At 38.2% G+C, this 27,985-nt stretch overlaps 1 long non-coding RNA gene across 6 annotated transcripts in view; it reads right to left on the bottom strand.

The window, feature by feature from the left end:
- Window positions 1–27,734, bottom strand: part of LOC134516393 (uncharacterized) — a 53,240-nt gene extending 25,506 nt beyond the window's left edge. For 5 of the 6 annotated variants that reach the window (XR_010071310.1, XR_010071311.1, XR_010071313.1 and 2 more), the window contains exons 1-2: window positions 27,594–27,734; window positions 316–7,590 (exon numbers count right to left, since the gene is read on the bottom strand). This is a non-coding gene — a long non-coding RNA (uncharacterized LOC134516393). Of the gene's footprint in view, window positions 1–315; window positions 7,591–17,735; window positions 17,798–18,312; window positions 18,428–27,593 lie in introns of all 6 variants that reach the window. The other variant, XR_010071315.1, reaches the window with a different exon arrangement.
- Between the last annotated feature and the right edge of the window lie 251 nt (window positions 27,735–27,985).

Here is a 27,985-nt window from a genome sequence, read left to right as displayed (position 1 = left end):
CAACTGCATTGTTTAAAATATAGTAAGTAAATTATTGCAGCGGTGCAAACTCCAGGCTTGGAGGTCTAGCTGTGGACTACACAGGGTACTAGAGTGCCAAGAAAAAAATTGATCTATCCCTAAAGGAAGGTTCTATAGATCAACAATACTGTGGAACTAATAAGAAACAAAAGATTTGATCTAGAACCATTCCAGATGGAATGGTACCCACACCCTGTGTCTGTACCCATGTCCCACATGCATGTTCAAAAGAAGAGAAACGCATCTATGGAGTCAGACCCGTGCTTTCTGCTATGGATGGGTAGTTTTACTCACCGTATGTCAACCATCTTACACCATCATCCTTCCTAGCGCTGATCCACAGGATTGAGCCCTGATATGAATTTATATTTCCAAATAGCACCAGTACTCTAAGAAGAAAACAATAAACACAATTTAAAAAATGGAAAGAGGTGATACAGGTTCTTTGAACATCTATTATTAGGTGCATAGAACCATCTAGAGGAACACTTTGGGGAAGATGGGGTGTTTACTCTTAGCTGTAAAAGATGCTATTTTCATTGGCTTCTGTTTTCTTAGTCTGACTTCTTTCATGGCATGAGCCATGAAAGCAAGCACATAGGAGTACAGAGTTATCCTGTCCTGAAGCGGGTCTTTCAAAAACTAAAAGAATCAGAAAGCTGTAGATTTTGTACTGAATTAAGCCCGTGGCTATTAGAGGACTGCATTTTAATCATTACAAACTAACAGTCACCTCTAAGCAGAGGCTTATAATTTTCTACGCGTACTAAGGCACATTTAAATACTAAGTGTTATTAATAGGAAAAATGCACATACATTAAATTATCTCTATGCAACTTATCTCTATGTAACAGAAAGTCCCACAGAAAAAGGAAACAAAATAGAATGATGAGTCAAAATTCCAGGTAGTAACATTTTTTCCATATCTGTAACATATTTGACTGCAAAGGTCTACACATCACAGCGAACAGTGAGGTCACCTTCATTGTAGGTAACAGAAAACTGACCACAGCTGCATCACAGTCATCATATTTCAGATAATACAGCCACAGCAAAACAGCAGCTCATATTTTCACCACATCAGAGCTGTCTCCTGACAGCAGTCGATAGGAGCTGGATATAAGTAATTGGCTTAGTAATACTGAAAGGAAAGCAGTTCAACCAGATCAGCAGATGAAAGAGAGAAAAATTTTATCTTTAGGCAATCAGGGTATCAAATAGGCAGATGGAAGTGTAGATGAATTAGGAAACAGTGAGGAACAAGACATATGTATCCCATAGCTTTAGTGGAAATTACAATGAATGAGAAGTTTTTGCACAGGTTTTCAATAAAGGTAGGTATCATTGTTTTATGTTCTCGTTGATTCAAGTCCAATCCATGTTTTGGGATATTTTTCATTCCTTAAGAAAAGCAAAGTATTTTAACAAGCGCAAAGCGTAAGATCCTTCAAGAAAATAAAGGAACGAAGAAAGAAAGAAAGAAACATTGCTGTACAGGCATTTTAACAGCCAGCTTCTCTCCATAGCAACCATTTCGTAATGCAGTGGCAAAAATGCTTACAGAATTAGCAGCTCATTGAGCTCATGTTGCTGCTTGGCACATTAAGAAGGTTCTGTTTTCTTTAGCATCCGAATATAAAGGAAATTCTCTGTTGGTTTTACTCTAGTTTCTTTCGGCACACTAAGAGGAATGTCTATTTTGTTGGGTTTTATGTCAAGGATGACTGTCTGGTGAATGAAGTCAGTCTAATTTCTCCTTAAGACCTCAGTCTTTAAAATGCTGAAGTTCTCCTGTGGGTCCCAAGAAGGATTACTTTACCTTCCACAAGAAGAAAAAGAACAGATGTGGAAAGGAGAATATGTATGGTAGAAAAGGAGTACATCCCGCTATATGGGTGTCTCACCAGCTATAGTGGAGGCTAACTCCATTGTTTCTCAGCTGCCATCTTCAGCACCCAACAGCTCTAGCCTCACAGTTCAGCCAATACCTTGTAAATGCAGAATTGAATACCCTTTGAGTATGAATTTTATCTATTTATGCTATGAGAGATACAGATGAGAAAATGAAAACAGGGGTCTAAACAACACAAGCAAGTGCAAAGCCAGATAAAGAGAAATGCTGGGAGACACTTGCATTTGTTGTTGTTGTTTTCAACCTGCAAGCCAAGAAATTACAAGTTTGCTATCAGCTTTTCATAGACAAGATGCAAAATTAACATCTGGAGATTAAGTCCAAAATATCTTAGTCAGATTTATCCCCAGAAAGATGAGTGTAGTCCTACCTTAGTTGAACTGAAGGAAGAGAAAACTGTACAGACTCAGACACCATGTCTTCAAACAATGTGGAAGTAGATCCTGGTATGGCAAAAGCAAGTATTTCGCAAGCTTCCCCCCAGAAAATCTGCATCTTATGCCACCTTTCCCAAGGCGAAAGCACAGTAGAAGGCTTGGCAGCTGATGGTGATCTATCAAAATATATTTAGCATGAGAGAAAACAGCTGCTATGATTCTGATCCTTCTTCCAACCTATATAGCCCCACAGAGAAGAAAATAGTTCAAGATATAGTGAGGCAGACTGACTGGAGTTTCTTTAAGTGAGTACGAAGTGAACTGGGCACAAACTTGCTCTGTCCTGCAAAGTAGAGCAAAGATTTCTCTGTGGTGGCTGAAACTAAAAATTCAGACTTCTGACCAAAAGAACACTGGAGTACAGTTTTGTTTTGCATATTAAGTGAGATGTTTTTCTTACCACATAAGAAGATGTAAGAAACGTGTTTCCTATCATGATTATGTCTATAGTGTCTGTTTTGCCAAAATCCAGTGACCCCATTATTGCCGTGATAACATGACACTGTGAGTTGTTATGACATGCTGGCTTCACAGCTGAAGTTAGCTGGACAAGCAAAAATTCTGTTCCTGAGTAGGAGTAGTTGGGATGTGAGTTTGGGGAGTTGAAGAACACAGTATACTGAGTAGGAAAATCAATACCGAATCCTTTACATTATTCGTATTTATATAAAATTCCCCTGTTGGACAAGTTAGGAAGGAATTTTAAAGTTGTAACTGGAGACACTACATAGAAATCATTGGTCATGGAATAATTAAAAGAGCTAGCAGGAAGAATTAAGGGAACTGACATTTACACTATAACCTTAGGTTGTAAGGCTAAACAGCTGAAGGGAACCGAGTACATCCTTAAATACAACATTTCGAACTCTCTGTAGGGTTGGCAATGCAAGATCAGCAAGATAGATAGCTTGTCATTCTCATTTTCAAAATTCTTTTTATTTCAGAAGTGTAAAAAAGATCTTTGATTGAGCATGTTTTCCTCCTTCTGAGGTAAATTCAGGAGCAAAAAACATTTCAGCCAGGCTTGGGTCCTAGATAAACCAAGTGGCGAGAAATTAAATGGAAGTCTTAATTAATAAATTATGCCGATAAATTGGAATAAAAATGGATTCTATAGTGCGCAGAAACCTAAAGTTAAAAATCTTTAGAGGACTACACAGTTGTTATTTTAGTTAAAAAAAAAAGTTCTAGCTATCTTAAAGAAGCAAGATCTAATGATCAAATAACTAGATCTAAATCAGAAAAAAATCCATTATAATCTTTGTGCTTTAAAGCCAAAATATAAGGTTAAATTCAGGCCCTCAGTAGCATAAATTGCATATATCATCAGTTACGGATGAATATCATCAAATGAAGAAACATTCTTTTCTTGTCACATTAGAATATAAAATGTCAACACACATGGATGATTTTTATGAACTTGCACGTATCTGAATTTTTCTGGTAGATTTACGCCATCAATAATACAGACTATTTTCCAATCTCTACATAAATCCTTTTAAAAATACATTATTCTGCTACTGATTGACAAGAACTGTTGAGGTTTTTCCTAGCACTAATATAGAGCCCCAAGGTATGAGAGAAGAAATTTTTGATTTTGCAACAGCGGCAAAGTACAGGCTGGGTGATTAAACTGCCGTTAATTGGTTTTTTGATGTGAATCATCGTTGGAAGCACAGTTTAAAACTGAAGAATGACTCTTAAACATCTCCATCCATGTTGTTGCAGAGCTTTAGCACCGCTTCCAGTGTTTTAACAGTGAAGAGCATAACATTTCCCCACCAGGCTAAGACTGCTGAGGTGGCAGAGCCTGCCTTCTGCCCTCCCCAGCCATTGAGGCCTTCACAAAGCATCATCTCCATGTGGGAAGAAATGGTAGAATGGTTGCTGTTATCCAGCAGTCTGTACCGTCATCAATGCCTTCTGAATCAAAATAACTACTTCTGAAACTAAAGTAACAGGAAACGCAGAGAGAGGGCCAAAACAGTTGGGAACAACACAAATGTAAATGCAAAGCAGAGATTAAACAGATCAGAATATCAGGGCTGTATCGTCTACTCTTTATATTTGTTTGACAAGGTTTTCTGTATTTTCTGCTCTGGAACCTAAAAAGCTTATCTTTGTTTAGTAAATGAGAAGCCGATAGGAGGTTTTCAAGATCTAATATATCCATTTACTTCCTATTTGCAGAAAGCGTGTGAACTTTGATAGGGGGAAACCTTCAGGCAATGAAAGCATCCCCCTCCCCTCACTTCCCCAGTGGAAGAGGTGTTTAGTCTCCTGTGCATTATAAAATCCAACAATTGTCCTTCTGTGCTGTATATAAAATCCAACAACTGTCCATTCCTGAAAAAGCAAAGACTAATACTGAATGCTTTAACTTGACAAGTTAACAGCAACACAAAGACAGTAACACATCGATAAACATAGCACAGAAATTCTGTTTCCCCCAGATGCTAAGATCTTGTAAATTTAATTTAGTTACACATTACATTGGGAAAAACACATTCATAGCTTTTCAACTGTTTTTCATTAAATGTAAATCTTAATAAAGTGCACAATCTTTATGTATAAGTAGTTTAAAGGGGGGTTATTTAGGTTGAAAAGCTCAAATGTTAGGACATGGTAGATTTATACTTCCTTGGACAATTGTAATTCCTTTGTGATTGTCCTTATGCAACATGACATGATCTTCAACTTCAGGATCACATATATTTACCACACGCTGTTTTCTCAGGACTAAAGCTGCATAAGAAAATAAAAATATGATTCTTCAAGTGTTTGCCTTTGCAAATGAAACATTTCTGGACATCTTATGACGTTTTTCATTTTTCCTTTAGCTATATATTTTTGTGGTTATCAGCAGAGTAACTACATTATTTTTAGTATTTACAGTCAGGATAAATTAGGCATCTTTGTTTTATTTGGTTTCACTTTGTAGTAAGCTAGCATGAGCTTAGGAGCCTCTGGGACAAATTATCTTCATGCCTTTCTTAAAGCTTCCATAACTGTACCTGAGTTTATACGCTTCATACAATGCAGAATAAGCAGACCTAAACCACAATCGGTACTCGTTTTCTCTAAGATATTTCTTCCACCTAAACCACAGTGTTGTATTGAAATTCAAAGGTCATCTCAAAGAACCGTAAGAACTTCCGCCTATACAGAAATTTCATGATACTGCTTTTCCAGCCATTATATATGGCTTTCTATAGATCCTATGAAGAAGCAAATATTTTAAAAAAAATCATCAGTGCTCACCAGGTAGGAAATCAAAATAATAAATTAGTTCCTGTCCCTAAACTGTTTTGATGTTTCAGTGTTGCCAGGCTCTTCCTTTAACACCAACCGGATACTCAGCAAGAAACTGTACCCTTCTAGGTACGTTAGAAGCGTGATCGTTAAAAGGAGCAGAGGATTGTTGTTTGAAAACTAACACTACTCTGTCAGTGTATTTTCAGCAGTTTTCTTCTTTTTTTGGAAAGAGGGAATGCAGGGTACTGATGTGTACTAACTGACAGCTTGCCAGGAGGTGTATCATTGAGAACACTTACTATGAAATACCAAGATAACATTTCTTTTCCTGCAAACTGTAGTGGAAAGCTGTCAAATTCTGGTCTCTTCCCATGCATAATGAACTTCTGCTGCTGTTACAGTGTTCTGACTGATGTGGGGATTATAAATGGATTATAAATTATTCTTAGGTATGTAGTCTTACCTTTGTCATTTGCATGTATTTTGGAAGCGTTATGAACATTTATTATGCCTATCACCTAAGGTCCCTAAGCTGTTCATCCGCTGTTCATCACCTGATGGGAATAAAGAGTCTATGTAAAAGTAACAGAAGGAACTTCTCTGTAAATGTAGACTTTCAACTGTAACATCAAATTGAGTTAGCTGTTTGCTTTATCTTCCTTTTCCATAGCTAATGGACTTCTGGACTTAGTCACTTTTAATCTTCTCTCTGTTTACATTTCCCCCCACAGGTATTATATCTTTTTTATGTTGGAATTTTTAAATGTCAGATAACAGCTTCCTCCCAAAAAATGTTTTTCCAAAATATATCCCGGGAAATTAATGCCAAAATTCTTCAAGTCAGACATGCCTTTTCATTGCCTTGATTTTTGAGTGTCTGTTTATGATTGATTTTCTGAGGCACAAACTGTCATGACCCTGGTAAACACAATGGAGATCATGGCAGAATCGTGCTTATAGAAATCAAACAGCTGTCACTCACCTTTATAGCAATGGGCCCTTATCCAAAACCCACCACAGTTAGCTTGGTTAACTTCAGATAACTTGGTTATTTCAAGGTAACAACATGTTAGTGAATACTTAGTTTGTTAGCTTAAGATCAAGGTTCCATCAGGGTATTCACCTGGTTCCCTACTGAAAAATTAAGGTACCATTTTCAAAACTGATTTAAAATCTACACCACGGTGAACAGACTGCAATTATTAAGATATTTGTCTTCCAGAATATTTCTGTCCTTCCTAGTACAGACCTCTAGATCACAACCAGGACAACCTACATCTGACACTATAACCAGTCATTGCCAATTTAGTATCTGGTAGCTACTTCTTGTTGAAACATTGAACGCTGCTTTTTTTTCCCCTTTGTCCTTCAAAGTGGGAAAACAAGTTTGACTTTCTGCCTCAGGCTATTCAATTTTAAACACTTAGGTTCAGTCACTTTAATTTTTTTAATACTTTTTTCTAAATTCCCCGCATACTGTAGTCAGCTCTGGATCCCTCAGCAAACTTTTTGCAAGTGTAGGATATGTCGAGCATCAGTGTTTCACTGTCGACGTTCCGTGAGGATGCATGAGAGGGCAGCAATGGAAACTGGTTTCATCCATCTCTTCTGTCAAATTACGCAGCTTTGAAACAGATAGCCATTCTACTACTAAGCATTTTAAAAATGTAATTGTAGTGAGCTGCTGACAGACCAAAACCATGTCTTTGTCTTATGGAAGCTGCTATTATAATTTGCTCATAATTAAAAATGGTCTCCAGAGAAATGAAGGCATTGTAGAGTAATCTGTGCATAAACCCTCCTTTTCTCCTTTGGCGTCTCTTCATTTAGCAAGGCTCATTCTGCAAGCAGAGGATAGATCTTTCCCTTTGAAATCCAGCAATTTCCTTCATGGTCAGCTTCAGGGAGGTCACCAAGTGATGCCAGGTACTTGGGCAGCACCCCTGGCTGTTTACGCGAGGCCTGCTAAATAAAAAAGTGAAAGAAGTAAACATTAACACTGTAGAAAAGGACAAAACAATTTCCAAATACAGCAGGATCAAAGAAAAACAACAGTGACAGCCTATGGAACATGCAACAGCACAAAACACTACACTGTGCTCCTCAGCTGCAGGTCCGAAAAGCCCCAGAATTCAAAGAGCTCTTCAGCAGTTGCCTCAGGCATACAAAATGCTGCAGGAGAATTAACTGAAATTTGTGTAATGTTTCAATGAATAATGGAGGTTTATTTTTATGTTCAATACAAATACCAGTCCTTTTTCTGTTTAGTCTTTTTATCTAACCCATTTGTTCTCACTGATAGGTAAAAGAAAGTAAAATATTGAAAGTGAACTATTTAAAAATTCCCTTATATAACTCAAAAGTAACAAAATCCAAGAGAGATTAAATTTTTATTTTCACATGATTCTTTGCCCCTATTTTCTGACTAATGTGAGACCATAACTTTTAAAGGCATTTCTTTGTGCAAGGCAAGCTTTTAAAAATTCAGAGGTTTACAAGCTGCTGTGAAATACACAGGTAAGACAAATGGATAATGAATATTACAACCAAATAGTGTGTTACATACATTGTATAACATGTGCTACAATATAGGTAAGAATATTACCTGTTCATTTATACTTTCTCAAAGGTCATTATTGACTTTATCTCCTCACTCATGACAAAATCTATGTGACTGGATTTCTTTACCACGACAAAGTTGTGTGAAAAAGATCGGTATGTAAGTATTCAAGAAAATGAACTTTTAAGAACACCCCGGCAAGATGTCTGACAAGAGTTTCCAGGAAAAAACAGAATACTACGCTTTGTGGCAATAATACATTATGTTCTATTTTTTATGTTTTGCTGATAAGTAAGGCTATTACATGGCCTTTCATTGTGTTTTCTTCCTGTCATGCAGAAATGTTTTTCTGAACAGAATTTGAAAGCTTCCTGCATTTTCTGGAGTCCATGGTCATCTTGCCGTTTGATTTGGTTCCCGGAGATAATGGATAAGAAGTGATGTTAGATTGGATGTCACACCTACAGTAAAATAATTTGATGCCGTCAAGATCCTTTTGAATTATAGTGCACGTGCTATCCAGATGTGTTCCGTGTGCAAGAACAATTTAGACACATTAGGTTCGCAGTACCTGTATCACACCATGTGTATGCACATGGAAATCCTGGACATAAAAAATGACAACCAGTGCACTTGAGGGGAGGTACAGTGTAAAAGATCCTCCTGCTCTCTGCTTATCCCTTCACCTTTTGTGCAAGGGAGTAGTGATCCTGTCACAGCTGTCTCTCCACTCCTTTTGGGGTTGGTAGATATGTTTATACAGAGAAACACGGAATACTTTGACACATTAGGGACTGTTGAATATGGGAGTGGAACAACATTTCTTGTTGGTTTTATTTAATACTTTCCCTTAAATTAATTTTTAATATTCCATATCAAATTCTCACAACAGTCATTTTCTGAAATCACAAATTTTACCCCCAACAGTTAAACTATGAATAAATAGAAGGGAAGTGTTACCTGCTTCAGCAGCACAGGTACAACCACTTATTTTTAATCAGGTCAGCACTAGCCCGAACAGCATAAACCACATTATTTGTTCTTGTTAAAGAAAACTCTTCACATTTGGATGCACAGATGCAAGTACAATCACAACACCAGGATTTAATCTCATTGGAACTGAGGCCTTGCCTCTCTATAAAGAGCCAGCTGAATTATACTTGCCGAGCTATAGTCCAGGAACAAACTTTCTTTAGACAGCTAGAACTTCTTCCAAAGGAATCTTGAATTTTTATGGGAGCTGAATATCTTATATCCCTTAGGATTTTTTTAGGTTGCTGTTCTGCTTTTTTATTTGTTTTCCAAAGTTAAAATTCATACTATTCCTAGTATCTTGTGTGGAATGTTTTTTTCCAATTTGAGACTGAAATCTACAAAATGCCATGTAAATCTGTTCTTTAGTTTGTGAAGTAAATTCCCCGATGCTTCTGAGGCAATCTAGTTGTATTTTCCTTCTTCAGCACGGAAGAGGGACAAGGATAGTACATGAATCAGCACAGGCAAAGTACAGTGGAGCAACCTTCTTTTACGCATTCTCACCCACGTGCCTAGTTCAGCAATCGGCAGTGGAGTTGTTTCTTTTCCCATTTCAACATGTCACTTTGCCTTAAGAAAGGTGAAGGAGAGTTGCCGTGGTGCGGATGGGGAAGCATTTCTTCCTCGTTTTCATCCCATCAAAGAAAGCCATATGACCTACCTCATTTTAAATCCCTTCACGATCTATCCTTACATAAAGGAAAAAAATATATGTGCAGTTATAATAGTTAGCCTGCCACAAATATGCACTCCAAATTCCAACAAGCCTCTAAAACTATTAGGTTCCATCATCATTTGTGCACCAGCAGCGAGGGTCCTTCAAGAATACCAAAATCAATAGGATATTATATCAAGAGTGTCTGACCGTTGCCCAAATTGGTATAATTATACTACGACATAAGAACAAAATGTCAGCTAGGTAATCTTGCTCTCCATTCAATACCAGTCTGACTTAGACACAAACATACCATCAGGTGCTGGGCACTCTAATTGAGGAAAAAACTTGGCTTAGGTAGGCCATGACAAGATGAGAGAAAAAAGAACAATTAGTAATCACAGAATGGTAGGGTTGGAAGGGACCTCTGGAGATCATCTCGTCCACCCCCCCTGCCAGAGCAGGGTCACCTAGAGCAGGTTGCCCAGGAACGCGTCCAGGCAGGTCTTGAATGTCTCCAGAGATGGAGACTCCACCACCTCTCTGGGCAGCCTGTACCAGTGCTCTGCCACCCTCAGGGTAAAGAAGTTCCTCATGTTCAAGTTTGTGCTCGTTACCTCTTGTCCTGTCACTGCGCACAACTGAAAAGAGCCTGGCCCCATCCTCCTGACAAAATATAAACTACTACATAGTACCAAAATATAAACTATTAGAAAACGCCGAAAAAAGGTTTTATTAAATCTGGGGAGAAAAAAAAAACCAACAAATAAACCCAAGAAATCCCACCTATCATAATTTTCAAATATATAAAAATCTACTGCAAAGCATGCTCACTTATTTTCCTCCTAGTCCCTGAAGACCTGAAAAGAAATACTGGGCGTCAGGAAGATTGTGGAATCATAAAGGAAACATCAGGAAACACTGTCTAAAAAGTAGAGGGATAAGCTCCCAAAGGAGCCTAAGCATTGGAGAACAGTATTATCACTGCCAGAAATCTCTCAGTCCATCTGTCTGTCTACTGGAATACAGTGTCAAAGGGAAATAAACTAAAGCACTTTTCTTTCCCCTGACTCTGAGATTTTTCCATTTTAACTCTCTCTTATGTGAAAAAACATTTTCAGTCCCTGCTGTCCCTGCCTGTCAAAGAAAAACCTTAGGCAACAGCTGGCTGATCAGAAGTCAATATGACAATCAGAACAAAACAGCAATCTACAGAGCTACATCAGAGCAAAACCAGAGTAAGATGAACACCACGTTCTCAATCTTGACTTTTCTAACCATAACATAGCACACTTTTACCTAAGGCTTTCTTTAAGATCAAATGAAAATCTGAGACAATAAGCTTAAGAAAAATCTTTCATATGCTTAGCCTTTACCTAGGGAGTTTATGTGGCTGCAAGAGAAATCGAAGGAAACTCAAGCTTTATAAAACCTAACTTTAAGAAATCTTACTTTGATTTCCTAGTCCCATACTGCAACTCTTCACAAAAAGATTCTGAATACTCCCACACAGTGCCCATACCTCTAGCTAGATCAGACTGATGTACCTTCACTGACTTTGATGTATATACCTTGATCTGCATCAGGCAGAAATATGGCCCTTTTGCCTTTACACACTTTTGTTTTAAGTATTTGCGCTGATGATAAATTTTCTAGGTTAAATCAGATAGAAAGTAATAACCTTTTTTTTTTCCCCAATTCCTATTTTACATCTTTTTTTCTGCAATCTTGCCTTACAATATAGCCACCTATAATTTCATGAAAGACAAGTCGGACATACGCAATTACAATTCAACAGAGGAAACAAAAAAGAAGAGGATTCGACATCTGAAAAGACACCATAGGATAAGAAGTACAAATATTCCGAATGTGGTTTTGTGACATGATGAAACATTGCTTGAAGCATTAAAATGATGCATGTGGTTTTATTTTGACTGGTTCTGATTTAGGGATGTGAGGGAGATGGGAAAGGAAGAGCAGTTATGCATACTCTGCTTATTGGTTATTGCTTTACAGGCACATAGCCCAATCAGAGCTGGCCTTCAAAGAGTCAGGTGAGATAACTAATAGAAATATAGATGAATCAACCTAAAATTTAAAATATAGTATTCAAAACTTGTGGGTGACCCAGGGTAAATACTTAACCATGTGATCAAATATTGACTTGTACAATATAGATGCCTATGTCTTGCTAGTCATCTGGTTTCCCTTCGTAACTAGTGGAGGCTCACTAGAGTACAATTCACCCTAATGAGGAATTCCAAAATGTCAGATAAATTACACACTGCAAATGCCTAGCTCTCTTTATTGACTGTAAAAATAGCTTATGCTGATTATTTCAGAAGATCGACAGTATTTATCTAAAATTTGGTGACATTAATTCCGTGATTAATCTGTTATTATTATCTCAGCTAGCTGTTTAAAGCTAGTTAGGACATCTCATGAGACCTGCAAAACATACAAGCTATGTGTTTCTTTTGTAGTATCAACTTTCCTGCAGTGGGAAAGCCATAGAGAGAAGCAGGCTACTTCTCTAACACACATACTGTCTGGATGAATGCGGACTTTGAAGAAAAACTGATGGCTTTGCAACTCACTTTCAGCCCGTGACACCATGCTAAAAATGTGTTTCCTTAGTGGAATTTCTGATTAAGCTACCTTCTGCTTTTGTCCACGAAATACCTGCATGTAAATCAAGTTTTCTTGAATTTTCTGCTCTCAGATTAGTAGACAAGTTGTAGGGGGATTTTGTGGTAGGAAATAGACAGAACAGTTGGAATAATATTTCCAAACATGAGAGAAACATACACTGCAGCAATAGCTAGTCAGCAAAGACAGATGATGTTCTGTATTTTAGGAGACCAGGCAGCCATTTACAGAAAAAAAATTATAAAAAGGGACATTAAATATTCAGTTACCATTAATATTTCTAACATGTCTTTGAAACTCTTTTTCCATAAAACTCAGTTATTCAGATGTTCACAGAGAATAAATACAAAAGGAAATTGAGTATGCTGCTACAAGTTAATTAAAAGCCTCTGACAGTACATCGATGGACATGTGTAAGAAGCTACATAGCTATTTTTTTTTTTTAAATTCAAACAAATCTTTGCAGACTTTTTTTTTTCCCCCCATATTTTAACCAGATGCTACTGCCATGATTTCTGTTTAGCAGAGATCCTCGTTTCTGAAGTATGAAAGTCTGTTTATCTAAACCCTTTGACTTTATTCAGTTATGTTGCATTTATATGCAGCTTTCTTATAATATGCTTTGGACAAATAACTCGAGGATCAGTCACTCAAAACCTGCTGCTGCTTGAAGTGCACATTTACAGTCATATCTGGTTTCAGTCAAAATAAAACTAAAACTCAAAAAAGTTAGATGTCTTAATTTGAGCTGAATCCGGTGCCCTGAGGTATCTAAGACAGCCACACGGGGCTTGCCATCACTCCGGAGCTAAAGGAAACCTATGCCCTTCTGGGCCACCCGCTAGAGGCTGGGTCAGGCACCCAAAAAGCATCTAAAACAATTTTAGATGTTAGTCTCCAGGCACCTCCACCAAGCCGCTGTTCTAAATAGAGAAATGCAGCTTATTTTGAGGAAGAACAGTAAGACTGTCACCCGGATGAAAGACTTAATCTGTCTGAAGTCTGTGGAAAATTTCAAAAGAGCAGTGGTCTACAAAGGCAACAGAGGCACCAGAAGGAGTTATCCTCTGGGAGTGTTCTGTGGTGAAGGCTAGAAAGGTTAATGCTTTCTAATAGATGCAACCTGAAATATAATATACACTCAAAGAAGAAACCCTGATAAATGTTTTGTTAGAAGAAGAAAAGAAAAGTCATCTGAAGGAGGGAGAAAGAAAAGGAAAAAAAGAGGGAGATAAATCTTCTAATTTGCTCTTATTTTAAGTAATTAGAACTTTTTTTCATATCTCTGTGTCTTTTATAAATATTCTGAACCGTTTGTCTATTTTGGATATTCTCCGCAAATACTTCTATCAAAATTTTACCTTAATCTGGATTGAAGGGAATGTGATTTTAAGAGAAATTGGTAACAGCAAGACCAGATTTTAATGAGTGTATAAACCAAAGAACCGAGGCCTCCGAACTAGCAGTGAGCTGGTGATGCAGGAGACACAGAAAAGTCTTTCAATGATGAAACATAATCAGGAGGACACTCCAGCATGCAGTAAGATATCAGCTGCAGACTTACCCCAACCCAAGCCCAGTTTTAAGATGTCAAGGGGTAAAGCATTCTTCCAATGAAGCATTAGCCAAAAATTTATACTGTACAGTAGAGTATTTTATCAAGGCAAGCGCAAAACCTTCTCAAATGCAAGCAAAACAATTTTTAAATAGATTGACACTTTTTCATTGGGTTTTTTTCCCCCCATGTCCTTACAGGAGCAGCATATTTGCAGGTACCATATTTCATTCCTTCATTTTTGTGTCAGATCTATAACACTTCTTCAGATTTATTCTTAAACTCCAGGGCTGATCTCTTTTATAATAATAAATTGTTCCATATCTATTCTTGATGTAGGACTTACTAGTTAAAGTGTATTCTTTCCTCAATGGCTAAGTCACAAGTTTGCTTTCTTGCCATAGTGAAAGCATTTCCGTTTCAGCCTGAGAGAGTATAAAGCACCATTTTGGTTAACAAGCTGCCAAAGTTAAATGTACCTTGAATCAATCATTTCTCAGTTACTGTAGATTTAACTTGCTAAATATTTCTTGGAGTGCTGATTCCCCAAAATTATCATCTGAAGAATTTAATGGGAAGCCTTTCCATTATGAACCAAAAAAAAGGAAGTGATACTTGCCCTAAAAGTGACTTTTAAATTATTTTCAACAAGAAAATAAGATGTGCAGATCTGAGAGACTGTAGTGATACAAGACAAGAGAAAATTAGCAACAGAAGGATTCTCGGCTGGCTCATATCATATCACGTCACATCACAGATGAGTCAAAAATACCTTTCTGCTCTGTGTTGAAGTTTTCTTTACAATATAATTTAGGTTGGTTTTTTGGAATTGAGTTTCTATGAGGGACTTTATGCACTCACACTATTAGTTTTAATACTTTATATCTCGTCAACAAGGAAAAGCTCTTGAAATTAATTTCATATTTGTAAAGAAGGCCTGCATTTTATTTCTTTTGTTTTCATATTAAGCTGTGTAATTATATCATTAGAAAATAAATTATTATTGTTCTGTGCCTTTACCAGTTCTAAATTGAGGATTAAACTTGCATATGTAAGACAGTGACACTGCATCAGCAAAGATTCTGTAACTGTAATCCTTGGACCTCCTTGTGGTCCAAGTAGATTTGGCTTGAAACATCTTACTGAGCAGCAAATCTTTATATTCAATTGATACATTACAGTAAGAAACATTTATTGCTGAAAAAAATATTTTTAGAGACCAGCCTCCTAAGAGGGGCAGAACAAGATAGAAGTACAACTATTTTTTTTCCTTTAGGAAGAGGATGAATAATTATGGAAAACAACAAAACAAGATCAAATCAAAGTATTAAAAATGCCTCCAAATAATCATTGAAACTTTTCCCTGCTGCTTTTCAACAAATATTAAATACCTATCTATGTTTAAAAGCTTCTTTTCTGATAATCTATGAAGAAAAACTGGTAAATGGGGGGAAAAAAAAAAATCAAGTTCAAACAGTAGAAGGAAAGTGACTAGAGGGATTAAATAGAGCAATTCTTCAGAGAATCAAATATGGATTTAATAATTCAATAATTCAGATACAAATACTATTTATTTGTAATTTTAGGGTTATAAATTATGCAAACATAATAAGATTTCTCTAAATATATAAAGTAAATATTGTAATTTAGTTTTATCTTCACAAGTAATCATGGTCAATACAATGGCATTGTCTGTGCCATTAGTGGAAGTATTTAACAGAATTTGTTCCTTTGTAAAATTGCAGTAAACCAAATGTGTTTTCAAAGTTAGTCAAAGAAGGTTCCTGCGTGCTAAACATTAATATATTACATGTAAATGACTAATCACATACACTGAAGATTTTAACTTTCATTAGATATTTATGATTTATGCAGAACATTAGATGCCGTTGATAGAAAATTAAATTAAAAGGCAACAGGACTCAGTAACGTGCTTACTCAATGCACTGGTAACATGAGGCTTTCACTAGCTGCAAATACTTAGAAGAGCTTATCAACTTAAGAAGTTCTGTTATTTGTACCAAGTTCATTACCAAGTTCCTATCCAAAAGCCTGGTTCCTATGAGCACTCTTATAGCTTATCTGGTAAGTTTTACATGATGTTGCTCAATAACACACACAAAGTGCTAAAATACATCTTAAGGGTCCTCTAAACTAGGCATAACACAGAACATGAAGCTCAGGGCCAAAGGAAAAAAAAAAAAAAGTATCTCTGACTTCCAACTTCTCGTGCAAGAATCCACAGCAACCCAGAATCCCTAAAAACTGTGCCCACAGGTTTGAGGGGTTTTTTTGTTGTTGTTTTTGGTTTTTTGTTTGTTTGTTTTGGACTTTTTTGGGCATTTTCCACTAGCTTGAGACCTACGGAGGGAGCTGGGGGACAGATCCCAGGGGAAATGTTCTCCCACTGGTGCAGTTTGTTCACATCCTCCAAATACTGTTACAGTACTGAAAAGGGACAAGGACAGAGAAATAATTTGCTCCATCCTGAAATGCACTCAAGTGCCAAATAACTTCCTTTCGAAACCAGTGTGATATGAATGTGTTATAGCTACCACAATTGCTGCTAACTGCCAGTTATGGATCTTTTCCCAGCTTTATAGTTCGAGCTTCTGCCTGCTGCTACACCAGTGTACAAATCTGAAACAAATCAGCAGAGGAGCTATTTCCTCCTATCTGTTGCATCTCATAAGAGACTGGCTGTATCTGTAACACAGTGAAATACACCAGGAGGGCTGCCTAGCTAATGAACCAATCCAGCCAACGTCTGGCATGAAACAGGGCACAAACGGCTGAAAGAAGCACCCGTCATCTCCTGGCGAGGTACCATACTATAAAGCTATCTATCATGCTGTCAAAGGTATCAAATCAGCACTGCTGTGGAGGGATCCCTGCCACCGTGACAGAGACATTTTCCTACCATGTAGTGCCACCTAACTATTAGACACCTAGCTTAGCTTTAGGTCCAACCCATCATTACTTTTGTCCCTTGCAACCTTTCTCCTTGCATTTCAGACCTGAAAAATGGGAAACAATTTACACTTGTTAATTAATCACACAAATCAGATACCAATCCGTTAATGGAAAATAACTGGCAACATGAAATAATCTTTGCAATCCATCATCTAAGCACAAGCCGTGGACATTCCTGTTCTTGCTTTCTTGCAGGTTGCTGAAATAGAGTAGAACTGAGATAACTTTTCCAGCTGATAAATCTAGTCTGTTCTGATGCTGACATATTTCATATCTTCTTGATATTACAAGAAACCATGAAAATAATTTTGCTTAGGAGAATTTTCTGGACAGGGATGTTATGACAGTTTTATCTTTTTTAATTTTGAGTTGTACAAAGAAAATCCATGCATTTTTGCCAAACCAAATTGCTAGCGATGCATAGAAGCTAATCATAGTAGTGTATAAAGGTCATGTCTGATGCAGATAACAAACTTTAAAGAGATTTGGACAAGACCTTCTTGTTATGATGGATGCTACATAAGCCATTATATCAACATATCAACGTAACAGCAACCTATGTGTGAGAGGGAGAGGAGCAGTCTGAAGATAACAAAAGATGACGATGTAAAGGCTGGTGGGCCTAAAGTAAAGAGGACACCTACTGGAAATCCCTTTTCACGTAGCCACAACTCAAGACTTACTTTTGGATTATGTAATCATTTATTTGTCCTGCTTGAGAGATCCTTTGCTCCTGGCCTTGGTCCTACGTCGAAGAAAAAAAATCTCAGTATGTACAAATGTTCCAGTCACAACTCCATCTGACAAAGCCAGTGATCTTTGGTATGTTTTCCCTCACCTTTCCCATGTAATATGTGACTTTGGTCACACTTCATTTATTACAAGTTGTTTATGAGCATTATGTGCAAACACTGATTTTATTGTTCCCAGTTTTAAAAAATAACTTCCAAAGCCAAGAGCTTTTATAAGGCTCCCCAGGACTTCAGTCCTGCTTCTTTGTTTTTCTTGATGGTATTCTCCTTGGCGGGAAAGTTTTCTTTTCCTCTCAAATCCACCAACAGATATCCCAGTATTTACATTCAGAATCAAGTCCAAGAAACTCCTCAGCATAAAAGGAAAAGTTTTGCACTTGGCTTATAGGTCTTTGTCCTCAAGTTCAACGCAATAATTTAGACCACTTACTGCACAATGCTATCAGACCTGTCAGTCACCTGAGTATACTCATTGCCTCTGTACTGGATCATGAGGTTGCCTACTTACCTCCGTGTCACAGCACACGATCAAAACATTCTGGATGACATGTAGGTCATGTTTAATCTCCTGTGCAACCAGGGGATGGGTAGGGATGCATTGAAACTCTGTGTTGAGTTGAAATCTGTAAGGACAAAGGGGTCTGGCAGTTCTTCAAACAGGTGCAGGATGTCTGTGCTGCTCCCAAATGCTGTGGCTCCCCTGCTTCCTTCAAAGCATGCGTGGGAGCTTAACCAAGAAACACAGGCCACTCAAACACCATATGCCATAACTGGAGAGATGAGGTCTCCTTTTAAGCCTAATGAGTTACTCTTTGGAGGTATCTGACTTCTCCCTTGACTTAAGTTCCCAGCTAATAATTACTCCATCAAGCCAGATTCTTATTATTAAGGGATCAAAAAACACAAATTAGTCACTTTGAGTAGAAATTCAGAATACAGACCTGTAATCTCAGCAGGCACTTCTTCTGTTACTGTCCATCTTCATTACTTCTACCATTTTACCACGATGAGGGGTAGCCATCGTATTTATTAGCTTTTTAAAAGTTTCAAATTGCACATGTAATAAAGATACGTTTGTTGGCAGCTACTGTCACGCTCTGGTAGACTAATAAAGTCACAAATATGGCCCAAATTGCCTTCCCTAACAGAAAAAACACAAAACTTAACGCACATTTTTAAATGCATTTAAATACAAAGACCATAATTAAGGGCAAGTGTTCATAAGATCAGGGTTTAAATGTGAATGCTTGGTGTTGATACTGATATATTTAAGCATACATTTAGAATTATAACTGTCTTTCGCTACTTTAAATCCATTAGAATTATTTGACCTTTTAAAATGAGAGTTAATCTGGTTGCCCTGGCATATACTGCAGATGATCATTTAAGGCACAGCTAGTGTTAAGTGCTGTGTTAACAGTTCAGTAGTTTTGATATTGATAGTGTGGCTCTCATCCTTCCAAAATAGCAAATTAGATGAGATTAGCACTTTAAAATGAGATTCAGATTACTGTGTATTTAATTAATTGAATTGCATTACAATTTCTTGTTAAACCTTTGAACATTTCATGCTAAATGAATATTCATCGGACAAATTTGTATCACCTCTGAGACAACAGTGTGTGCTGCACGTTGGGGGATGGAGGGAAGCACTGGCTGCACAGGAGAGGTCACAGGTCTTCTGCACTACGCTTCTGGGGGCAGCGGGGAGGGTCTTGCACAGCGATGCAGCCGGCACACCGTCCTACGCAGCCCTGCAACCAGGCAGACAGAAAGGCTGTTGTCTCTTAGATGTAGCTTCTTTGAGAACCCTCAGGCTCCCACTGGGGCAACCAACGCAGCCCATCTCCTCGCATCCTGCAGTGTATACAGCTATATAAAAGTGGCTTAATCTCAATGGCGGGGGGGGGGGGGGGGGGGGGAATCTTACTAAAGATCAGTATGGGAAAAATTTATTAGAAAATTTATTAGAATAGACTTTGAAATTCCCTGACAATCCTGGGTATTTTAGCTAAATGTCCTTCCCTGCCTCGCTCCCTCACACACAATACTTTTCCTGCTCACTAGCAAACCAAATAAATCATCAGAATGTGTTAACATAAAATAGGAAACAGAAAACTTTACTTCCCAGGGGATATCTTTTCTTCCCCAGACTCTTTCCCTTCTCTATCTTGTGCCTTACTACGAATCTAGTTTTTGTTGCCTAGTGCTGCAAGCTCAACAGTGAAATTAAATCATCTCATATCAGCTTAGTGCTTACAGCATTCTCAGGAGCAGAAGCAGCATACCTGAGCAGAGGAGACCTAAAATTTCACTTTCCAGGGATGTGATCTAACTTTTAAGTTGTTTCAAAAAAAGGTAACAATTTGAATGCTGGCTTTGTGCACATTCTGAACTAAATTCCGATTCCCACATCTTGACTATGTTTTCTTGGTGAAATGCCTGCTCTGACGGTCCCTGAGGGTCAAATCTCTCTGAAGACTAACAGTTCAGGAGCCACATGTCTGAACTGTAATGGAGTTTAGCTGTCATCTGAGCGTACAGCCAGTCAAACTCTAAACTATGCAGAGATACTTATTCACAGTCGCATAGAGAAATATGCAATCTAAAATAGAAACAGTCCTAAGTATTAGGTGTTTCCCAGGTAAGTGATAAAGGAAAGTAGGTGGCCTGAATAGCTTTCTTGGTCTAACGTTGCAACTAAATTTGTATTAAAGTTAGGCCACCTGCATATTTCTCAGTTTAACTTAGATGAAACCACGAGCTCTACCCTATCCTATCACATTTATCTGTTTTGTACATAACAATACCAGATTAGCACATAGAAGGAAACAGAAATTTTTGCCTTATCACTCACAAGTAGAAGAAAACGTCTTCTGAATTTCCAGAGGTGTTCATACACATGCAAATATACTTTCAGACTTGAAAACACAGACTTTCCCACAACTTACCATACCTTTGCTTTTTTTTTTTCCTTTACATTATATCATCTTGACACTATTTTAAATCCTTTCTTTATAAAGCTCTATTTCATAGGTCTTGTTATTTCTTTACTTCTATGTACTAATAGTTTAATAAATGCTTTCGCTGAGATGAAATGTGTTTCTTTACATGCTAACAAGATAAGCAGCATATTTCTGAAAGCAAATAGTCTTTACACTGCTTTCACTAAGACGACAACATGTCATTGTGTCTTTCTGAACAAACAGCCCAGCTGACACTTTCCTTTAAAGATTTTGGTACTCCTGTTAAGCCACATAGAAACAGACCTTGGTCTGTTAGAACTGTCAGAAACTTAATGCTTCTTCATTACAGGTCTTGCTCTCTCAAATGTTCTCATTTTTTTAATTTTATTTTTTCCACTGGGGGAAAGTAAGCAGTTGAATGTGCATAGCAGAGTCAATTTCCAATTAGTAATTCATAATGTATCCTATATTATAACCTTGACATCTATCCTTCACCTTCCTAAGCTTGATTCCAGCCTTTACTAGTGCCAGTAAATGCCTCACCTAGGATTTCCTAGAGGCACCAATGGTTGCATTTCATATCGCGTTCATTGCAATCGATATGTTTCCCCCTCTTTCAAGCCCTGAATACCGGATGGGATGCACAAGTGCCTTAGTTGTATATCCTAGCAGATGATTTAACTAGTCAGCTTCTGCAAAACTACATTACCAGCTTTGCAGTCAGTCATATAATGCAGTCAGTGCTCTATACCCAGTAACAAATACTCAGCCTACAAGCTGCCACTTCTTTTATAGCACATCTGCAATCAAAAGTCTACAGTCCTGAGCTTAGATATCTTATTTACTTTCCATCTACCATTTACTGTATCAGGACTTAGAATGATCCTACTGAAGCAAATGCTCATCTGCTTTTGGGTATCAGTAGTAGACAGGCAAAGTATAATCCTTAGAAACTTAAGTTTGATTTTATGTAGATACAAAGAACTTTCCTCGCATAGGATGATTCACAGAAGAATTGCTGCTTAAGAACCTGAGCATCCTGCCTACATGTTTGCTGCAAGGCACAGTTAGGCCTCTCAGATTTTGCTGATGTACATACCATGGTGCATTATATTCTTGGCTGAGCTGAGGCATACATCAAGCGCATAATCACATTCCTGTGACTGAACAGGTTACCAAGCGTCTTTTAATCCACTAAATACACACAGGCATTTACTCCAAGCTTGCAGTAAATATGAGAAAACTTGGCTATGTTACTAGACTTGTCATCAGATAAGACTATACATCCATGATCAATATCACTTCCTCCATTCAAAAGATGTACCAAAGAGCACCTACTTGGCATTCCTGGAACTGCAAAGGAGAGATGCGAGGCAGAAACCCACTGCCAACATAGTTAAGGTTTCAGGTGAAGACCATGAGCAAAAGGGTGGCATCCAGAATGAAGGCAGGTGAGACAAACTCTCCCAAGGCTGTTTATTTGTGAGGGTTTCATCTGTTATATCCTAATAGATGGATGCCATGATCCTCCCATGCGACAGCTAATCTCAGTTTGGGGGTCATTCATAAAACTATATTCTCTTTCCTAAATAGAGACAGGAGGAAAAAGAGGCTTAATACAGCTTTTCGTAAACAAGTTAGTTGCAAAATTGGATTGCTTTGAAAATACAGACAAGGGTGATTTGCATCTAGATAAGAATGCAATAGATCTACCTATGGAGAGGAAGGCCATATTACCGGTATGTCTAAGATCATTCTTTAACACCCAGAGCTCTCCAGTCAAGTGTTTTCACAAAGAACAATGCATGGTTAGACGTGTTTGGATGCCTAACTAAATAACTGAAGAGAAATCTTTTGAATACTCCAGGATGAATGTTGTCGTTATAAAGGCTGAAACCACAAATGAATCGTGATGAAGCTTTTTAGAAATGCTGTGTTATACCTAGCACTGTTTCAGCAGTTGCCCAGCTGTGAATCGTTCTGATGTCTCTCAGTGTGGGCTGCCATTTTAATGCGACTTCCTCAGCAGGAAGCCCAGCCTGTGACCCACGCTTTGTGTCAGAGGAAGTGCTACAGTAATCACCAGATGAATAAACGAGGGAATCGGCAGATGGATGATGGAGTATTTCACTGGTGGTGTTTTAAGATAAACTCTGTTCTTCACTAAATTTCCTACACTTAGTTTCTTTATTGTGTTTTCATATCATAGCTTCTCAAGAACATAAGTTGCAAAAGTAACTAAGAACCATTTTATTACTTTCCCAGATATTCCCTGCATACCTTCCCTGTTTCTGCCTAATTTTTGCTTGATAGTTTCAGAACTTCATAGTTATCCAAATACTGTATTGCTTTAAGCCAAATACGATCTCACAGACACAGAAATACAGACCTGTCTGACCTGCCTTCTCCATCAGCATCTAGCAACATAATAAGTAGCTGAGATGAGGAGACACATCACACAATCATGGTATGTGACACAGTAATAGGTCCACAACAGGACTAGGTGCCTAAGGATTTTTCTTAGTGCCCATATCCAATGTGGGCGAGTCAATGTCATTCATAGAATCACAGAAAGGCTAGAGTTAGAAAGGACCTTGAAGATCGTTAGTTCCAACCCCTCTTTCTTCTTAAATCACTTAAGCCTGGGGTTAGATGATCATTAAGATCAGATCTTTGAATTATGACATGACCAGGCAGTAGCAATGACAAAGCTGTGCAATTTGGTGCATCAGAGGGAAGGCACACCCACATCGCACAGTATACTAAAGATGTCATTCACGAGTTATGCACTGAGTTCATTCCTTACAAAGGCAGGAAACTAATATGAAAGTAACTTTAAACTTTAAGAAGGGGACAGCTTGATACCAACATCTTCTCTTCTCCTTGGCACTTATACAAAACAAAATAAGAACTGCACTGTGCCATACCAAAAGGTTCATCAAGCCCTATATGCTGCCCAGCAGTGCCTACAGAAAGTTATAGGAAAAGGACAAGCCCAATACAGCCTGTTCAGGCTCCTCACCATAGCACCTATGGGCAGCAGGTGCCGTAGGCATCACAATAGGCTTTGCTTTCATGGAACCTCCCAGAAAGCCCCTGTACCAGACTGCTGCTTGTCCGCTGCGGGATGCTGAGGACACATAAGCCAACAAGACTGCAGACAACAAGAAGGAGGTAACAAAATCCTGCTTAACATTACCAGCACTGCAGATGATGTCTTCTCCCTTAAACGTATTCCCTCTCGAACATGACTGAGCAGTATTTTCAGTAAAACATGACATTACAGGCTTGCTGTGGCCAGCTCACTCCATCCTTTTCAACACTGCATACATCTGCATACTGTATTTTTTTTATCTCCTCTAGATCATCTTACAGCTTCCAGGCTTGTTTCAGAATATATTCATCACGATTTTGGTTGTTGTCTATAGGTATCATTGGGGTGTAGCTTCTTACTGAGATTCATTACCTCAGAAAACAAAAGCAGCCTTTTGTCTCTCCATGCTCTCCTAAATTCAGTACTGCAGCAAAGACTTTGAAATTCCCGGCCTGGCAGATGAAGGACTAGACCCAAGGATCGCTGAGGGATTCAGGGGAAAGGTGAAAGAAGACACTGACAGGCAAACTACTGACCTTTTTGATACTTTGTTAGCAGCTCTCAAACTTTATGATGTGATGATGATCCTTTTCACCTCAGGTCAGCAAAGAGACCCTAGTCAGCATGTCCTGTGGGCACCCGTATTGCAATCTGATCCAATTCCTCATAGCAGGACCAAAATAGCAAACTGAACTGAATCACTCACTGTTATATAAAAGTAATTCCACAATTATCCCTGGATTCTTTTATATGTTTTTCTCAAAAACTTCACTTTGGCTATATGGAGTTCACTAAAAATCCACACTAAAATATATGGGGACAGAGGTGTCATAGTAAATCCCACCATCTCAAATGACAGCCATGCTACCTCCCTGTATGAACACTTTCCCCTGCAACCTGAGCTGCTTACCCCAGTGTGACCTTGAAGCATATGATCTTGCAGGCAATCGTGGCTCTGGTTTCAAGGTGGTCTCTGACCATAGTTTTGGGTTTAGCTGAACATCACCATCAGACCGTGCACTGAGCAACGCTGTCATTTTGGTATATATAGACATACACCAGCTTCACAGGAAGACTACAGTTGTGGAGCATAGAGAACAAGAGACAAAGGGGCAAGGTGGACTAGCAAAAGAAATTTCAAAAATAAATCCCATCTCAAGGGAAGTTTCGTTAGAGAGACAGTTCAACACCTAATACTTTCATTGGCAAGAAGTCAGTTTTATTACTCTCCCAAGTAGTTTTTTAAAAAGGTTTTATGTGTTGGTCATTTTTCATATAAGCAAAGAAATTTACATCATACAGAAGCAGGGCTTCTAACCTCATACTGTTACTCTAGAACCAGACATTCTCCAGTTGTTGCATTATACCAAGTGAGCCCTTGAAAAACTAAGTTTTCAAAGAAACGGAGGCAGACAGAAGAATACTATTGAGAGCGAGAAGTAATTAAAGTTCTCTGGCAATGCTGCAGGGTCATGGAGAAAATTTAAGCAGGCTTTTGAATCTATGAATGACCAGCTGGACACAAACAGTCACAAAAGGTAACTATTTCTTTAATATAGCAATAGCTGAAATTCTCCATTTTCTTGTTAGTATGATACTAAAAGAGAATGGAAGAACTGACTCTGAGAGTGTGTAGGAAAAATACCGTACTCCTAAGAAAAGTGAAAGTTTTGAAGGACATCATTGTTATCATATGCACCTCTCAAAGAACAGAATTTCTTTCATTTCTCTAAATTTGAGGAATGTTTGACTGACAGTCACTTAACAAGTCAGCCGTGTAATTATGGCATACTGACTGATTCCATTAGGAAAGATCAAATAGTGATTGGAATCAAAGATATAAAGCTACTGGAATGACAGCTACAAGATAGAAACCTAAATCAGAAAAAGAGTAAGGACACGTCAAAAAGATGCTAGAATAAAACTGAGATGCAGTTACACTGGATAAACAGATTATCACAAGGGGAAATTGGAAAATGGAAAGACAAAATAAAGTGAGAAACATCACAGAATAGCAAGAAGCTGTGATAGACAGAAACTGCATTAGCTGTAGAAACATGCACAGACCCAAACATCCAGCATCTGTATTTAGACAGCATAAACTTAAAAGTTTTACAATATTTTGCAATTTAACAAGAATATCAGTGCTCCATATTTAGAAAAAATGTGTGCAAAAAATCTGAAAAGAACTTCTAGAGAGAGCCTAAATCTTCATGAGGGCTGACATCTTGCCTTACACACTGAGGGAACACTTCTGAACTATAGATTGGATATTAATACCGAAGTGAATATTGGATGGGAAACATAGCTGTGGCGTTTTGAGCGAGAAAACAAGACCACTAAAATCCCATCAAAAATGCTTTTGGGGGTAAAATTCCTGAAGAATAACACAGTCTTGAACTGAAAATCAAAGCTGGTTACCTTTGTTGTAATTGCTAAGCCCATAAACATTCTAAGCATTTACCAGCAGGTTAAATTCAAAAGTCAAAGAGAGATCCTGAAGCTGTGATACACAGTAAGAAGTTTGGTCTATATTTACAGACACTGGCTAAAACAGTTTGATGTTATATTATTATTCACATTTCTTTGAGAGCGGAATCTTGGAGGACCAAGCATGAAAATCTTAGTGCACATCTGCAATATCACTAAGGCGCATAATGTAATATGTCATAAGTGTAGATTAAATCTGTACTTACAGGACATGAAACTCCAGAAGTTTTTGTCTCATCACTGTTCAGAGTTTAATGAACAAAAAAACCAGGGTCTCCTGTAAACTGTTTAAACTTCTTTTTCACCAGAGTCTGTATTTCAGCATTTAACATAACACGTATCTGTGACTGAACAGTTTGATGAACAAAGAAATTAAGGTTGTTAAAAGATAATTCAAAAGGTTACAGAGGTTGGAAGGGTTTAGCTCTCTAAACCTAAGGCCATCACCTTTACACCACAGTACATCACCATTGAAATTGTGTTTAGCAGGGGAAAGCAGATCCTCAATTTAGCAGAACTGCAGCAGACAGTAGAACAAATTGTAATGTGCGGCAAGAAGAACTGATAAAGACACAAAAAATGCATGGTATAACAGGGACTCAAAAGTATGAAATCCGTTATAAAGTGGAGCTACAGTTCATTTCTACAAAGGTATTTCACGAACTTTAAAAGACTACAACTATCAGAAAGGTTATTCCTCATTTCTGTGAGGTACAGAATCCCAAAGCTGAGGTTTTGAGGAAAACAAAAGGTAGATGACCACCAGTTCTTAGCAACAGGCAGATAGACAGGTAGAATTTGCAGAGACAGCTCCCCCCCCAACGTAATTGTTCCACAGAGACCCCAAAGAAACAGTAGCAAAGATGGCAAAGGAACAGGAACATTTCATAGGATTTCATCTGGAATTCAGGAAAGATTTGTTGAACGTTGCTAAAAAGGTTAATGGAGCTGTAGTAGTGTTTGACAGAAGGAACATATACTGTTATGTTTAATAACTGAACCAGATCATCAGGAGGCAAGTCAGATACATAATTAACGTGACTATCTAGTTGTCACAGTTTGGGCCAGGTTGGCCAACGGCAAGATGACAGATGCTCTCCCCTACCTCCCACTCCAAGGAGAGGAAGGAGAGAGATGAAGAGATTTATGAGTTTAGAAAGAACTAAACTACTTTAATGAAATATTAATAATAAAATAGAAATAATGAAATAGATACAATATATACATACAAAACCCTACCAGGTTCCCAGGAAGATGTCCCCAGCAGGCACTGGGGAAGTCCCAGACTGGACTCACTGATGGATGGGAACTGGATTCCAGGTCTTGATTCAGGAACCCACAGATCGGGATCAAAGGTAGACAGACAGGGTCCTCCTTGGACATCAGTCATTGGAGAAAGAGGCTGACCCTTTGATCCCTCAGCTTTTATAATGAGAGTGGGGCAGATGGGATGGAATACCTGATTGGTCAGTTTGGGTCACCTGACCTGTCCACGCCTCCCCACAGGTGCAACCCCTCCATGGGGTAAACAACCAAGTCAGCTGACCCTGGTTGCCACGGCAGCAAGTGTGAGCACCAGCCTTTCTGACCCAACAGAAAGTTACCCCTGCTTTACCCCAGACCGGGACACT

Source organism: Chroicocephalus ridibundus, chromosome 5 (assembly GCF_963924245.1).
Source record: "Chroicocephalus ridibundus chromosome 5, bChrRid1.1, whole genome shotgun sequence".
NCBI lineage: Eukaryota > Metazoa > Chordata > Aves > Charadriiformes > Laridae > Chroicocephalus > Chroicocephalus ridibundus.
This window is presented reverse-complemented; position numbering and strand designations above follow the sequence as displayed.